This window comes from Ambystoma mexicanum, chromosome 3q (assembly GCF_040938575.1).
Source record: "Ambystoma mexicanum isolate Mex_15411 chromosome 3q, UKY_AmexF1_1, whole genome shotgun sequence".
NCBI lineage: Eukaryota > Metazoa > Chordata > Amphibia > Caudata > Ambystomatidae > Ambystoma > Ambystoma mexicanum.
The window spans coordinates 553,047,866-553,065,759 of NC_090926.1; positions in this window are offsets into that span (position 1 = coordinate 553,047,866).

A 17,894-nucleotide genomic window follows, 5' to 3' on the forward strand; every position below is an offset into this window, starting at 1 on the left:
AAAAATAAACACAAATTAAAGACATGATCTAGTGGCTATATAAACTATGGTTGCTCCATTTAAAGTGATACATGTGTTTTCAAAGTTATTAGAGCACAACAATATACATTTGATCTTTTTCAATGTGAATTGCTACTGATATAAATGGGTTACTTGCTTATTAGAGCTCTATTACCATGTAATTCAGTCTTCTACACACATTATTGAACATGTTATAGTTAACAACATACTTACGTTCTAAAATGCAAGGTATAATTTCAACTTTATAATTGCCTTTAAAGAAAACATGCAAAATTACATTCCTCGTTGAGACCATCCGGTTGCATGGAGTTGAGTTTTTCAATCCAGAAAGTTTCTTTCTGGTTTAAGAGTCTGTTAATATCCACTCTCTGTCCTTGATAAACTTCTAGTACATCCAAAATTTGAAATTTCAATTGTGCTATCTGGTGTTGAGCTTCTTTGAAATGTCTCGCTACTGGAGATTTGGTGTTGCCTGTGCGAATGTTAGAACGATGTTCATTCCATCTAATTTTCGCTTTACGAGCAGTCTGTCCCACATAGAATTTGCCACACGGGCACTTGATACTATATATGACGTTCATGGTGTCACATGTTGCAAATTTTTTCAAGTAGATTTTATGTCCTGTTTTTGGGTGGAATACAACATCCCCCTTCTGGACCATATTACAATTTGAACAATTTAAACATGGATAAGTTCCCTTCTTTGTTGTTCTTTGTTTTTGTTCTTGAGAGTCACTGCGTATAAGCATATCCTTAATGTTCTTACTTCTAGTATAAGCAAACATTGGTGGAGTGGTGTACAGATATCCCAATGTTCTGTCTTCTGATAAGAAATGCCAATGTTTCAGGACAATTTTCTTGACTTTGTTGCTTTCTACAGAGTATTTAGTAACATAGATAAGCAGAGTTTCTTTGGTTGTTGGTGTTTTTGCAAGGATCTCTTGTCTGTTGATTGTGGTCACTTTAGAGACGGATTTGTTAATCTCTTGTGTTGAATACCCTCTTTGTGCAAATCTCGTTGCCATCTCTTTGATTTGTTTTTCGCATTCTACTTCATCTTGCACTATCTTCTTAACTCTTAGCATTTGACTGTAGGGGAGACTGGTAAGAGTGTTCTGAGGGTGAAAACTTAAACGATGTAATAAGTTGTTACGATCACTGGATTTACGATACAAAGTAGTGACAAGCTTAGAATCTTGATTTGACACAGTAACGTCCAAAAAACTCACTTTCTTTGTGCTGTGAGTTGTTGTAAATTGTATACGTGTATCAATGATGTTGAGAAATCCTGTGAATTGTATTTGTTTTTTCAACATAAAAGCAAACGGGACAACCAGCAACGCGTTTTCACGCGAGCAAGGTGCCCGGATGCTATTACTTTGGTCTACACAACAGGTAAGACTCCCCCTGTGGGGAGGGTGAACTTTAACCAACAGAATAATTTATATATGATATTTGTTAGAGTTTGAATATATTTTGGTTATTATTTATATTACCAGGAAGTCAAAGAAGTGACATTAAAAGACATGCAACGGCTAACATAAACAAATGTGCTTGAGTGAAGAGAAATTGGAATTACCAATAAGGAAAAATAGTAAATCAGGCCAAAGATTTGAAGCAACGTTTTACACAGGTACTTTTTTCACAATGTGTATAGTTACAATTCAGAATACATGATTATCTCTTTGTTAATGCAAAATTACACAAAAACTTTAGTTAATTATTCTTTTCTTTACTATTAACAGTTCCTGATGAAGGTCTATTATTGACCGAAATGCATTGAACAGTATAATGTTTGCTAAAGGCCTCACAAAAATACAAATGATTGAATAAAAATATTTTTACCATAAATTCATCGGAATTATCAACATTTTCTCAAGAATTATTGAAGAAATCAAATACAAAAAGACAACTTCTATACAAAGTAAATAAGAAGACATTTAGTGGGATATCCACACGAGTCCTTCCAGTAGACTGGTGACAATTAACCAGTCAAATATCATATTAACATTTTTTACCTCCCTAAGCAACGGGGAGGAATCTGGCGACAGGACTAAATACCTCACCAAGTATAGACTACCTTATTAACTAACGAGTAGTGCCCACTCTTTCTCTTATTTGCCTATTGTCAGGCTGGCCACCCAGTGTGCAGGGACCTATAGGGAGTCCATACAGGCTACCCCGGTGTGGGTGCCCGTTTTGTTGTTCACTACCGTACCCCTTATGTTCTGATAATTAGCTACAGGCCAGATATGACATTCCCTGGCAAAGTGTCCTCACCTTCCACACAAGCAACGTGTTCCAGGGCAACTCCCCCTTGATCCTTGCCCCCATAACCATATCCACCCACTCCTCCTCGCTGTCCACGATGCCCGTCTTGTCCTCTTGCCGGTCTTCCCTGCCATTGGGGTCCCTTGTACCGTTCCTCTCCACCCCATTGCTCTTGTCCATTTTTTACCCACACAGCTGCCATTCTGGCTGGTAGTACTATTGGCCCCTCCCCTTCTTCTCCTTGTCGATTTGAGGGAGGTGTGGCAGTTACCGCCGCAACCTTCACTAACTTGCTCTGTACCAATTTTGCTTTGTCTGCTAATCTTCTCTGTGCTATTTCCTTTTCCCTCTCTTTGATCCGTCTGCAGTGTTGTACTATAATACTTGTATTTCTGGCCATCCCTTGGCTTCTATCCCAGCAATTTTATCTAGGGCTTTCTGTACCTCCTTTGGAAGGTATCAGGTAATATTATCCACATATATATGGTCGCCGTAAATAATATCGCCGGGAAAAGGTTGTGGCGATATTATATGGGTGACCATATATATGGGGACAGGGGCAAAAAAAAAATGTGGGGGTTGCGGGGGTGTCCCCCGCATGTTCCATGCAATAATGCCGCCACAAAAAACGGCCATTTTTCTGCGATATTTTTGCATGGCGAGATTTTTGTGGCGACATTATTACATGGAACCCTTTGGAAGGCCTATTTTGATGATGAAATAGAACAGGAAGGGGATTGGTCCCATCCTGTACCCGTCTCTGCCCGCCACATCTCCTGCATCCGAAGAATTAACTGCGGAGCTTCTTCTTCGTGCCCCATAGTACATTGCATTACAGAGTGTAAATCTGTGGTGTCAGGAAAGGTCCTCCGCAGTGCATCCCATACCTGTGCTCTCACATTGTTAAAGGACGCCCGTCATGTCTGTCGTTACCCATGGTCACTGCTGGGAACCCCGCCTTCACCCACACTGAGTCAGCCGGATCACCTATTGCTGACTTTTGATATCCCCTATTGCCAAAGGCACTCCTGCTGTATTTTTCTAAAATATGTATATCTATTTCCCCGCTCCCCCCAAGAGTGGTGGGAGGGCTTTTAATAAATTATTTTTGTCCATCAGTGCCCAGGGGACATAATGGGGTCGTCCCACTCCCTTGTGGATGAGAGGCATCTGTAGTTTCGATCTCACCTTTCCTCTACTTACCTTCACTACCTTCTTCCCTAGTCTATTACGGCGCCTTCCCTCCCACCTTTCTTCCTCTACTTCAGCCAATTGTGGAGTTGCCAATTTAATCTGTTGAATACCTCCCACTGCTCCTTCATTAGACTTGTCAAAGTCACCTCCAACATTCCTCTTCCCTCTCTGATGTAACTGTGTTCTACTGTGTTCTACATCAAACTGCATTAATTGGGGCACTGTCTATTCAGAAAAAGGCAGTCCGCAGACTTCCATTCGTCCTCCGGTAGCAAGGAGGAACTCTTTAATGGGGGTGGCAACTGTGGTTGCCCTCCCCCTGTAGTGGCAGTGTTGTTTCACACAACGTTCTCAATCTGGATAATTCTGCTTGAGTATTTGACATTAATATTTCTAAATCTTGTGTCGTTGGCCCTGTGGGGGCAGGAGTTGTGCTTGATGGAGCCTATAGACCTACGGGGCACCATTGGTATTTGATAAGACATACGGATGGAGCGGTGCTGTTGCTGCGGTGGCTGGGGGTGTTAGCCTGTGGTAGGTATATCAGATCACAATACCCCTCAACGGGCCTTGTGAGCGGCGGGTATAGCTTTTTTGGTTCTTGACTCTTCTTACCTTGCTCTCCTAGTTCATTGGTTGTTACTGTCGGGGCCTCTGCTTCTTTTTCTTTATTATTTGTGTTGGGCGTTCCTCCATCCATCCTCCACAGATCTAACACTTCTCGTCTATTTTGGAGCTGCTTTCCTTTGTATCTTGCTATTAAATATGTTGCTACATGGTCTAATATCCTTTTATCGAAAGACCCTCCTTCTGGCCAAATATGCAGTGACCCCTCCCCTTTTATTTCAGTTACCCATTGGCCATGGTATTTCTTTATTCAATCACTATACAAGGGGAGATGTTTGTGAGTGGTATATAAAAAGCCATATTCAATAAAATGGGCTTCCCCCTTACCCCTATTTTATCTGTATTGTAACACCTCCACCTTAAGTTCAACAATCTTATTTCTCAATGTTCTCCTTTCAAAACTTTAGGTATGCAATTTTGTTTTCAAATCATTTACTTTTCAAGACATTAGGTATGCATTTTCATATCAGTTACACAGAAACAACAAAAAACATTTTGACGGGACAAACCAACAATTTCATTGACAACATTAAACAAAGAACATAAAAACCCTAAAATAAACACATATGCCTCTGAGCCCCTCGTTTTAACGCACACTTGAGCTTCCCTTCCCCACACTCAACACTCAAACCACCTTTACCCCTCCTGGGCCTACCACCACAAGAGTTAAAGAACAGTATAGATACTAAATACTACTTATATCCGAGCCTACTAAATATATGAGGCTCCTACTTTATTCCATTTCCTCACTTATTTCCAGCACTGGTCAGGACAATGCTACCCGGCACCACATTTCATCCCCTGTCGGAGCTAGGTACCCGCATCTCCTCTTATCTTCTCACTGTGCTCTTTAATATAACCATGAAAAAAGAAAAGAATGCTTCGTTCTCAACAATCACTCCATTCAGTCACACTAAACCCACATTTTGCATGTTACCCTTAACTGATCCGCTCCACACTTTCCCTTTCCCTCCTTTACTTCCCCTTGCAATCAATCCTCACGTGCCCGTGGTCTTCCGAGAGCCTCCGTTCGCGGTCTATCCACAAGTGGGGGCCTCCCCGTCGGGCCCTACCCAGCTCCGGTGAGCAGTTGGGTATTCGAAAAGCCAGGACCCACAGAGCCTGCTTGGGAGCGTACGCTTTTTGTAGATACTGGTCCGCCGTAGGTGGCGATGGCCCTTCCAGGGAAGCCCTGGATCTCGCCGCAGTATTGAAACGTCAGGGAAAATCACATCAGATGGTCACCAAATGAAGGTGCCCACTGCCCGACACAATATCCCAAATCAAAATAATGGACACAGCCAAGTAAGGTATGAGATCAGGAGAGAGATTGCAAGTTGAACAAACTTTATATAAGAAAATTGTGCACGCATAGAACTCTGCTACCAGGAGAGCGCTCTGCCAACATATTCACGGGCAGCACATTAAAAAGAAAGTCAGCATCATGAATGACATCACATTACAATATACAATCCCACAGCTTGATTGGGTTAGCCACCAGCACCATATGGATCCATATGGGTTGGACTCATGTGATTGGCAGGAGTTTAGACGCCACTCCTGTGGCATGTGTGTCAGCTGGGCTCATCTTTGCAAGGGGAAGGTCAGACCAGCAAAATGACACTTTCCCTGACTAACTGATCTTGCAAAAACCGCATTTTAGAGCATGAGACAAATGACACTCATAAAGTCAGGTAGGAATGTGGGTGTCTTTCAGAGGTCATACACAAGTTATGGGCAGCATTATACCCTATGCATCCCCGGTAGCCATAAACCTAAAATCACTGTCTGGGGGCCCACCGTGGAGGTTTTGATATATGTTTTGCATCATGGTACGAATATACAAGTGTTATGGTTAGAAGAAATATGTGTGGATCTGGAGTTGGGGCTCTCGTATCTTCATTAGGTCACTACAGGGGGCCAGATGTGTATCTGTGTCAACATACAGTGGGGCATGGGTCTGGTAGTTCGCAGCTTTGCAGAGTGGGGGTCAGAGAGGGGCTGTGGCAGGTTAGTGGAGACGAATGGGAACGCAGGCTGGGGCCTGCTCTGGTCTCACACAGTGCATTGAGCTCATTTGTTCTGGGAGGGTACTGAAGGTTGCAACAATGAATGGCTGAAATACCGTGAGAACTGGGTTTGTGCGAAGCGGACAGGATGCAGGAGGGTCGGGGCTGGAGCTGGTGGTGCAGGAGCAGGACAGAGTGAGAGACAGACGTTTTAGAGATCATTTTCAGGCCTAGTAAAAGATGGCTTCAGGCGTGTTGCTTAAAATGGAGTGGATGCATGATAGTGAGACCTAATTATATGCTTCTTTCGTTAGTATTTAATTGTTAATTGCCACAGACGTCAGTTGGGAGGAAGGGGGGACGTCTCCCCCCTTCAACACAAGCAAGATTCATGCAAACGGTAGTGGTGAGAGGGGCGGGATAACTTACCTCTCTCCCAACAATATTTATTCCTGAACCTTATCTTATATAAACAAACAGTGTTATCACCTAACATGTGTGGACATTGCTTTGTGGGGCTTGGGGACTCACTGTACTTAGGAACCTGCCTGAATCACCTCCTGAGTCCGTAAGCCTTGATTGCTCGTCCAAGCAACCATATAGAGAACATAGGCTGGGGTGCTCTGTGCCTTTGTCACAACCATATAGCGGATAGAAGTACAGATACCACCTCCAGTCTTTACATCGGCATTGCACAGCCCGTAAGCACCCTCATGACATCACTGATGATATAACATATGAAATCACTGATGAGCAGATTACGCTTATTTAAACTTTGTGAAGGATTGAAAACCTTTTTCAAGCATGTTAAATAACTGTTTGGGAACTACAGAAAGTTGCTCTTGCACATAGCAATTGACAGTTTAGATGCAGTATAGGAGTATAGAAGAAGTCTGCAAGTTTTGGATCGCCAGAGATTTTACATTACAATTTCTGCTAGCCCTATCCAGCATAGGCAATGGTAAGGATAAAGGGGAGTCATAGTCCAAAACGTGCTTGTCAGTCTTCTGTGATAGTCCAAAAGTAAGATCTGCCCAAGGTCCAAAAACTACCCTATGCTGACCCTACCACCATATAGGTATGGTATGGTAATGTTTATTTATAAAGCGCCTAGAAACAGACGGTGTTTCAAAGCGCTCAAGGAGGGTGGAAATGTCAGAATCCAGTTGCCCACGTCGTGTAGCCGAAGAATTCTTCCACCTGATGGAACCCTCTGGCTCCAGAAATGGACAGCCAGAGCGATCAATCAGAGGAAAGAAAGGATACCTGATGAGACCCAGATGACCCAGAAGTAGACACGTGCCGCAAGAGTTGTAAATGTAGAAGTATGGGTGGTACGGGTAGTCGAGGACAGGCGTTGGATCTGCAAGTGAGGAGTTAACACAATACAGAAAGTATAACCAACCGCCCTTCTGAACAAGACCCGAAAAATAGTGACAAATTGCAATATGTTCCACAAATTCTGATAACCACCCCTTTCCCCTACGAGACTATGGCTTACCGTGTTTATCCGGATCAACACCGGGGAGAACCAGATGGGACAAGGAAGGGAAGGAATTCCGAAGTCCACGATGCAAAGTCCAGGAAGAACCCAACCACCTATCCCGCCGGCACAAGGACGCCTAGGGCACACTAGTTAGAGTGCGTCGCAACGAAGTTCGAAAAGTTCCACAGTTCAACAATCCAAAACTCCATGTGTTCCAAGGACAAGAATCCAAAATTTCGAGAGTTTCAAAAGTTCCACAATATTGACCACACGCAGTACAGGTGAGTGGGGATCCAGAAGACAAAAACGAAGAGCAACCACAACAGAAGGGCGAAGGCTAGAAGTCCGTAAGCAGTCCGAGGTCGAAGAACGATGCAGGCAGTAGACAAGAACCAAGCAGTCCAAAATCAAGGCCAGGTAACGGTCCGGGTCGAGGAAACAAGGCAATCAGGTATACAGGAGGAGACGGGGGGGGGAAAGGGTTACAGAGACCGGGATTCAAGGGAGCAGGATACAATGAGCTAGGTACGAGGGGCCACCACTCGCAATCAGAAGCACCGATGCGAAGTGAAGGCGGAGACTAAGAAGGAGAGGTCACATGACAGCGTTCCGCGGCCTCCAGCGTCGACCGTGGGAAACGCCAATAGGACGCCAGCGTTGCCATGCCAACTTCCAAGCACCTGGTTGTAGTGTTCTTAAAGGGCCATGCATCCGTTGCTTAGCCCTGCTTGCACGCCTGTACATGACAGGAAACACAGTGAAAAAAACAGTCTCTCAGTGCCCTTGCAATTCTGAGACGATAACGGTCTGCAAAGGCAGAGTAAGTGAATATGATACATTTAACATTTGAGATACAGCAAATAGGCCTGACGGCGCTCTGTGGTTTTTTACAAGTGCACATTAAGGGGTAAAGACAAGGGAGAGCAGACAGATGATCTTCAGGCAGAGATGCATTCAGATCGTGCAAGTGCAACAGTGAAAATATACAATAACATAAAGCACAGGAGAATGACTCCCTCCTCCTGTGAATTGGATATTCACCACATTCAGCTCCGTATTGAATCTTTGAGTAGTTCTTAGTAATGTCTCTTATCAAGTTCCATAATTTGGATTCTGGATTGGTATATGCTTCACTTGTCCTGGGTTGTTCCTTTTCTCATTGTTACCTTCTTCTTGTTTTGTCCCTTGGTTCTCTATACTTTTCTTCCTAGTCAGTATCAAAGGTTTAGTTTTATTCAAAGTCCATTCCTTTTCTTGGTTCTTTATATTCTAACAATACAATTGAATTTAGCTGTGTGCACATCCTGCATTGTGTCTGCCTGCATTGTGTTATTCTGCTTGTGCACATCCTGCATTGTGTTATTCTGTTTGTGCCTAAAAATCGAATCTAGCTGTGTGCACCTCCTGCATTGTGTTATTCTGCTTTTAGTCTAAAAATCGAATTTAGCTGTATGTGCATCCTGCTTTGTGTTATTCTGCTTGTGGCCATCCTACATTGGTTCATCCTGCATTGTGTTATTCTGTTTGTAACCTAAAAATCGAATCTAGCTGTGTACACATCCTGCATTGTGTTATTCTGCTCTTAACCTAAAATTGAATTTAGCTGTGTGCACACTTATACGTTGCCTGGTACTCCCCTGCCCTTTGTTCTTGTCTGTCATCCCCCACCCTGTGCTTCTCACATTGTCCTCTTCCCAGTCCTCTGTGTCCATGTGCGCCTGCCACATTCCTCAGGTTCCTGTCGGGTTAAGCACACCACCTTGTGTGCCCTATGGCACTTTCCATCTCCCCTATCTTCTCCAATGTCTTCTCCATCACCTATCCTTCATCTCTCACTAACTCTGGTAGGAAGAAAATCAAAAGAACACCCTGGCCTCCAACCCAGGTCTACCTATTGCTGACACCTATGTCAGAGCTTCCGCCAGAGAAACTCTTACTGACATCCTCTTTGTCATCACTTCAACCGGCATATGGACCCTTCATATGGTTGCTCTGCTCTCGCCCTACTCCTCCGCACACATCAATGGTGGCACCCGTTGGGAGGTCCTTCTTGCCTCCTTCTCCTCCTCCAGGGTCATCATCATTAATGTCTATCTAAATGGCACGGTCCTGTTACGGAATCAGCCGAAATGACCGATGAAAAAATTACTGAATGTGTGATTTGGCCGAATTTCGGCAGTTGGAAAGTTCTGAACAGCTCAAAAGTTCGACCAGAGGCGCTGTTACAGATTATTGTGTTGTTGTTGTCTTAGTTGCATATTTATAATGCGCTTAAATACCCAGAGGTTTCTAAGCGCAGACACAGGGATCAAAACTGTGTTGTTTCGTGTCGTCTTGCTTCCAAGGCGAGAGCACGTTGCCACTGAGCTATCCTTCCGGGACCTTGATGTTCTTGCTCACACTGAGACATGGTTTAGGGACAGCTCTGTCACAAGTTTTGACACACTTCTCCCTGAAGGCTACAAGATCCTCTCTGAGCACAGGATCAAAACACCAGTAGGGGAAGCAGCCCTGATCTATCAAGAGTGGATCCCTATCTCCATCATTCCCACTCAGGCCTGAATGCCTGGTCTGCAGGCTTGCTCTCTCTCCAGACTCCTATCTTACTTTGGTCACCTTCTATAGGTCTCCAGGCCAGTCCACCCTCTTCCTCTCTGAATGGGGTGACCTGGCCGCTTCTCTCCTACCCTCCTCCTCACAACTCATCCTGCTGGGGGATCTAAACATCCATCTGGACTCCCGGACTCTGCGACTCCCTCTCTCTATCCATTCTACCCTCTGGGCCGACTCACACTGCAGGCCACACCTTGGATGCTCTCACCTCCACTGACATCCCTCTCTCTACCCCTCTTACTACAGCGTTCTCCTGGACCGATCAATCTCTTCTCTTTTCCCACCTTACACTCTTGTCTCCTCTAGCACTGGCACCCCACACACTGCCTCCCGTCTTCAAGGACACCCGTCCCATGAAAAGAGTGATAGTGGCTGCCTTTGCATCTTCCTACTCTCCGCCCCCTACTCTTGTGGCTGACTCCCACCTTGACACAGCCCTCTCTAACTTTCGCCTCTCCATTTCCAACACTCTTGACATCCTTGCCCCTGTCATTAGGGTACGCATGAAGCCTCCCAAAAAGTGCAATTGCTGGTACGACTCTGATCTGGCTGCCCTCAAACGCATGTGTAGAGCAGCAGAACAGAAATGGGTGGCCTCAGGTGCACCCTCTGACAAACTGGCCTGTTGCTTTCTGCAAAGGCAATATAGACTCTGCATCCGGTCCAAGAAAAGAGTCCATATTCAAGCATGCATCTCTGCAGCATCTAACAACACGGCCACATGTTTCTAAGTCTGCAAGGAATTGGCAAAACCTTCTGCAGCCAGATCTTGCACTGCACCCACCCAGGCCCTATGCTGGCCATTGGCAACATATTTCACCAATAAAACCTTGGACATCCATTCCTTTTTCACTCCTTCACCCACACATGCACCAACTGCCTCCGAGCCCTCTTTAGCCTCTCACACTCTTCCCCCTCTCCCTTTTCCTGCTTTTCCCCCATCACACCTGAGCAGGTCACTAGGCTAGTCCTGTCTATGAAAGCCTCTTCGAAACAGGTGGATCCATGCCCTTCCAAAACTATCAAGGACAACATTGACACTCTAGTTCCAGTCTTGGTGGACCTCTACAACCTCTTTTTTGCATCTGGAGTTTTCCCCTCCTAACTCAAACACTCTTTGGTGTGCCCACTACTGAAAAAAACATCTGTCGACCCTTCTATCCCGGCAAACTATCGCCCTATTTCTATCACTCCTTTCCTAGGAAAACTACTAGAGAAGTTGGCTATTTCTCAGCTTACTCCCCACACTGAATCTGTTGGTTGTCTCCACGATCATCCGCCTGGCTTCAGAGCATCCAGAGGCACTGAAACTGCTCTCCTGAATACCCGTGAAGACCTGCTCTCAAATCCTGACTCTTACTCTCCTTCTGTCCTCATTCTCCTTGACCTCTCCTCCGCATTCGACACAGTGAATCATAACACCCTGTTCAATCATCTCTGTGATACCCTTGGCATCACTGATCAGGCCCTGGCATGGCTTACCTCCTTTCTCTCTCTGACTGTCCATTCCAGGTGGAACAAGGGCCCTTTCTCTCCGCTATCACTCTCTCTATTTGTGGGGTCCTCCAGGGGTCTAACCTGTCCCTTGGTTCTTCAATATCTACATGGCCGCCTTGGCCCACTTGATCTGTTCCTTCACTTCCAACTTTTAGTGTTATGCGGATGACACTCAGCTCTCCTTTAAGCTACCCTCAGCTTCTTTCTCTTCGCTCATTCATGATTGTCTGTCGGCAATTCAGTCCCGTTGTGCAGCTAATGACCTCTGCTTTAATGCCATTAAGACTGTGATTGTTCTTATTGGGACCCCTGCTCCCGTTTTCCCACTCTCACCTTGGCAGACCTCCCTTGGTCCTGCACCCTCACCCACCAGTGAGGCAAAAAACCTGGAGGTAAACCTGGAGGTCATCCTTGATTCCACTCTGCCCTTCTCCTCACGCATCTCAGATATATCCAAAAAAGCTCACTACCAGCTGCACCTCCTCTGATGTATCCTACCTTTTCTCACTTTCCCCCAGAGACTCATTGGGCCTCATTATGAGTCTGGCAGTAGCCATGCCGGAGTCATGAATTTACCGGCACCCAGCAATGGGCAATTACCGGGGCATTCCAGCCCGGCAGACCCGGTGATTGCCCATTGCCGGGTGCCGGTATTTATTACTCCCCATTCCCATTTGTGTCCCATTGGACTCAATGGGAATGGGGAGGCCGGATGCACCGGCACCATTCATAAATGGTGCCGGTGCATCCGTCAAGGTCTGCTCGCGGGTGACGGTACGCCCACCAGATCAGACTGGGTGGGCGGGAAGGTACTCTCAAGCAGAACTCGTAGTTTGCCGGTCCGTTAACAACGGTACCAGCAAGCTTACCGGTGCCGTTGTTACCGGACCGGCAAGCTTGTAATGAGGCTTATAGGCTCCAGAGCTCTGGCTCTCTCTAAACATGACTACTGTAACAGTCTCTTTCTCAATCTCCCTTCTTCTTCACTCAGACCTTTACAACTCATCCAGAACAGAATCGCAAGACTTATCCTTGGCCTCAAGGCCAGAGGTGGCATCTCTCCAGCACTGAAATCCCCCCGCTGGCTCCCTGTGGCTGCAAGGATCAAGTACAAGACCCTCTGCATAGTTCACAAGGTTTTCTGGGTCCGGGGCCCTCATTACTTACTTCCCAAATACACCCCCTCTAGAGCACTCCACTCATCCTCCTCCAACTCTCTTGAGAGTGAGCTGTTTTTCCAAACAGAGACTTGGGGGTGGATCCTTATCCTCTGCAGGGGCTACCCTCTGGAACAGTCTCCCTACCTCTATCCGCCTCGAGCCGGATCTCCTTAAATTCGGGAAACTCCTCAAGACCTTCCTCTTCTCCTATGCCTTCTCCCTACCTCTCTCCTGCTAACCTCTGCTTTCTGCCTACTAACACCTCCTTCTGCTCAGCTTGCTGACTGGTCGCCTAGCTCACCTCAGAAACGTACAGGTCCCAGGCACCCACACCAGTCCCTGCACTTGCCTCCGGGCCCCAGAACTACTTGCAGCATTATGCACTTCCCTAAGAGATAACCCTCTGCACTAACCCGGCCCTCTTGGACCAGGCAGGAACAGGCGGGAATTAGTGATGCTCCTTCGCCCATCATTCGCACTGCCAGTATGGCACTTACATGATCTGAATGCACCTTACCCAGCAAGTTCGTTGACTGTCTGTTCCATTGTCTCCCCTTGCCCCCCGCCCCCTGCCCCCCGCCCCCTGTGTTAGTGGCATATTATAAAGGCACAATGACCTGCTCATATTCCCTCCTATCCTAACTGCAGGTCACGCACTTGCATTATTGTCAGTTTGTTATGCTTGTACCCCCTCTCCTCCCTGCCTGCCCTGCCTCCTCTCTTGCCCCCAACTACCTGGTAAAGCACTTGAATTAGCAGAAATCTCGTCAGGCCTAGTATGCATATTATTATTATTGTATATCATTCTGAAATTTCTAAGGCCTTATTAATGATTGTATCCCATGTTCCCCTCCCGTCTTGAAGCGATTTGAAGCACTTGTTTTGTGTATAATCATTTTATAAATAAACAATACATTACAATACAATACTCCTTTACCTATTCTCGCCACTCTTTCTTTATTGGGACGAATATGAATGCTCAAATAATGGTTTCCAGTCTCTTCACTTATTCTTGATACTTGGTCTCCACTGAGACGAGAAATGATTTCCACTCTCTTCACTTATTCTGGATACTTGGTCTCCACTGAGACGAGTATGAGCACTCAAATAATGATTTTCACTCTTTTCACTTATCCTTGATATTTGGTCTCCACTGAGATGAACACTCAAATACTGAACTCCAATCTCTTCACTTATTCTTGCCACCTGATCATTATTGGGACGAGCACGAGCATCCCAGTTATGATTTTCATTTGTCTCAATCTTGATATTTTATTTGTGAAGGAATGGGTGTGAGCATTTAAATAATTATCTCCTCTCTTCTCAGTTATTGATTTTTTACTGGGACGAGTATGAGTACTCAAATAATGATTTCCATTCATCTCACTTATTCTTGATACTCAAGGTCTACTGGAGCGAGTATGAGCATCCCAGTTATGACTCTCTTTCTTCTGTGGCACCAAGGAATGGAGAGACTGACCAAGTGGCACCATAGTGGTTGCTATAGACTTTATTCTCAGGTGCTCATCAGGAAGTCTGTGTGAGTCAAAAGAAAAAGGCACCGCCCCGGTCACAAAGGCTCCTACTTGTTAGGCAGAATCCTGTGCAGTTCCCTTAGGGAGCACTACAGAAGATTAGGACTTCAGGTGAGAGCAATAAATCCCCTTTGGTATCAGTCTGTACCACAAAGTAGCTGTGGCTGAGCAGTCAGACTTATCTCAAGAGGGAGATGAGCAGTATTCATGGTTTATACAATAGGCCTTCAGTGCTATGGCACAAGGAAACACTGACCAAAGCTTTGTATTAAAAAGAATATATATATTTATTTTACACACTTCTAGTTAAACACATTTATCACAGTTATTAAGCAAGTTAAATTCAGTCAAGGAAAGTATACACAGCTCCCTAGTCAAATTGTAGACAAGTTTGAGCAAGAGTGAAAACTGAGCAAAACGGCACAGTGAAAACCAAACACAAATGGCACTCTACCAATTTCTCACAAGGGAGGGAAAGCACAAGTTATACACAAATATCTTCTTACACACCTTAGCAACACTTCCCAAAAGTTTGTGAACAAGTTTAGGCAAGGTAGTACTTTAGCATAGAGAATACTTAAATGGAAAACGAGCAAAATAGCACTTCACAAGTTTTAAAAGTGGGAAGGAAAAGGTGGTTATAAGAAGTAGGTGCACCAACACAGTTCTAGTTGATAAGCAATCTAGAGAAGGCAGTTCTAACAAATGTAGCCAGTCTCAATAGGACTGTGCCAGAGTCAGTGGTACAGGGCAAGGGGCCCAGGAGCAAAATGTTCTTGTAGCTGCAGTCAAGTCTTTGGTTAACGATTTCGAAAAGGTGGATGCAGAAGGTGAAAGACAATGTTTAGAAGATAGGGGCGGCCGACCCAACAGGTAGGTAAAGGATTTAAAACACCTTTAGCACTACCACGCAGAAAGGACGGCCTGGCAGAACAATGTACCTTAAAATGAAGAAGTGGCTCCTACGGTGGCGGTTGTTCCTGGTAGTTCCTGCAGTTTGGGTGATCCAGCAGTGGAAGAGGGACTCTCGTCATGGAGGAAGGTTCGAGTTACTGCACTACCCAGGGATGAAACCAGCCGCGGTGCTGCCCGACGAATAAAAGGTACGCTCCTTTAAATCGCGGTCCGGGTGGACGGGTGCCTGGCTATCCGGTCTCCGAGTACAGGGTACTGGCAATTCGACCAGGGTAGGTCCAGGAAGGCGATTGGCAAACTGGTTGGCCCCACCAGCTCAAGGGAAGAAGGCTCTTGCAGATGAAGATCTTCTCTCGTCGTGTGGAAAAAAGTGGTGAGACGCTGCAGCAGGGCTTCACCGGTGGTTCAGTCGTTGCAGAAGTCTTTGGCTTCTCTCTTCTTCAGCTTCTTAGTTCCAGTGGTGATGTCTTGCTCTTCCAGTCCTCAGGACCCTGGTTTTATGCAAAAAGATCCCCATTCATACAGCCTAGCTGTCACTCACACAGTGGAGTGGTCATCTTGGCGGGAGACCCTCCAGCCTATCAAGTGTGACATGGGTTGCTGAGGCAACCCTGTCCAGGGGTCCTACTCCCGCTCCCACACAATGGACCCACCCCAGACTCAGTGGCGCCGAAAGGAGGTGTTCTTGGCAGAAGCCCGCCAAAAGGACGAACAAAGGATCCCCGACCTGGGTTAGGAGTTTAGAGAAAGACACGAGAAAGAAGTTATATTAAAGTTCTGGCAAATAAAACCTACCAGAGTAAAGTTAATATTAAAATACACAAGCGGTATGTTAGAGGCTGTCAGAAAATGTGGTAGCCTCGAACAATGGGAAAATCCCATAGGAAAATATTTGCGGTCGAATATTTACAGTAGTAACCACTGCCACCAGCCAGAAACTTTTTAGGGAGGGACTGTACAGTACCCTCTCGAAAATGAACACCAGGGAAAAACTATTAACCCTTCCCAGTACCTCCATAGTAAGATGGGTTGTACCGGTTTAGTTCATAAAAATCAAAGTCAATGGGGATTTAACATGCCCTGGGAGACAGTAGTCAGTCCCAGGGTATGGAGTCTATGTTTGGGGGTCGCTATGACACCCCTGTGTCACTGCACGGAGGGTGCTGTGTAACACACGTGAATAAAGATGGTTCCTATGGAGGTGAGAAAAACCCCATAGACACTAAACACAAAAATAGCCTAGAATACACATAGTAAAAATGTCTAACAGTGGGAAAAAGAGTCTCACTCTTAGTAGGAGAAAAAAACAAACCCTTCAAATAAAGCAAAGCTGCTGGGGGACTCTATAGGTAAGGGAAATCAGCCATAAAATGAGAATTCTCCCTAACACTTCTCCATCCCTGTCACTACAACAAAACACCATTAAGTCCAGCTACTGTGCGTAATCCGGGAGAATGACTCCCTTCTCTTGGATTCAAAGCATCCAAACACCTTTCAGGTTGTTTAAAGCAAAATGTTCCGGGTTCTTCGTAACCCAACAGAAAGTCTCAGGGAAGTAGAAAACATACAACAGCATAGAAATATCTATGGGACACCGCCTACTTGTACCAGTGGAGCAATGAATGTTCACCAAAGCCTGAATGAGTTTGGGATCAGATCTAATGGACCCATTGTCCGAATCAGAAATAGTAAGAATCTGGGTACAGAGGAGATAAAACTTAACTTTGAAAATAAACAAATGAAAAGGAAAATAAATTGTTTGAAGAAGTGTAATGAAACACAGCAATTAAGCCTAAACAAAGGAAGTCAAAAAGGATCACTTCAAGTTGATTCAGAGGACCTAATTCAAGAAACCAAGCAACTTTGAGACACAGAAAGAAAAGGGAACATCCGGGAGTGGAAGAATCCCCTTATCGAGGTAAAGGAACTGATTGAAGAAATCACTAAGAACTATTCAAGATTGGCCTATTAAAGCCTATAAGCTTATCCGGGAGAAGGGTGTCATTCTCCTGGAGACTTTTGTGTTATTTTGGTTAGTGGTAGGGTCAGCATAGATTCATTTTGGGACTGAAGATGGATTATTGTTTTGACCTGACTATTGATGACAAGCACCCTGGTTAGATTGTCTTAGGTATGGAAAACCCTTAGAGTAGGGAAAGTGAGGCCTTTTATATTATTTAAATAAAGAAAAGTTCCACCACTTGGTCTGTCTCCTTCTCTTGACCTCGCACAACAAACTATGAAGAACGGGAGGAAAAACCATTCAGAGTTCGTTATTGTCAACCAAGTACTTGATTGCTACCTCTGAATGGAAACTTGAAATGTATTGAGACGAAGAAAAACAGTGGAAACATAACGATCATGAATCAGACAGAAAAGGAGCACTTCCACTGGGAAAGACCCATGTCAGCATAATAAAGAGAGGAGGTGGAGACATTTGCAGAGAGGAGAATGCCACAAGTTTCAAACAGACCTGAAAAAATGCACTAAAGGAAGGTTGGGCGTGCAGTGTCTAAGACGGAGAGAAAGGCCAGACACATCTGTGTATGCCTGGAGTCAGAGAGAG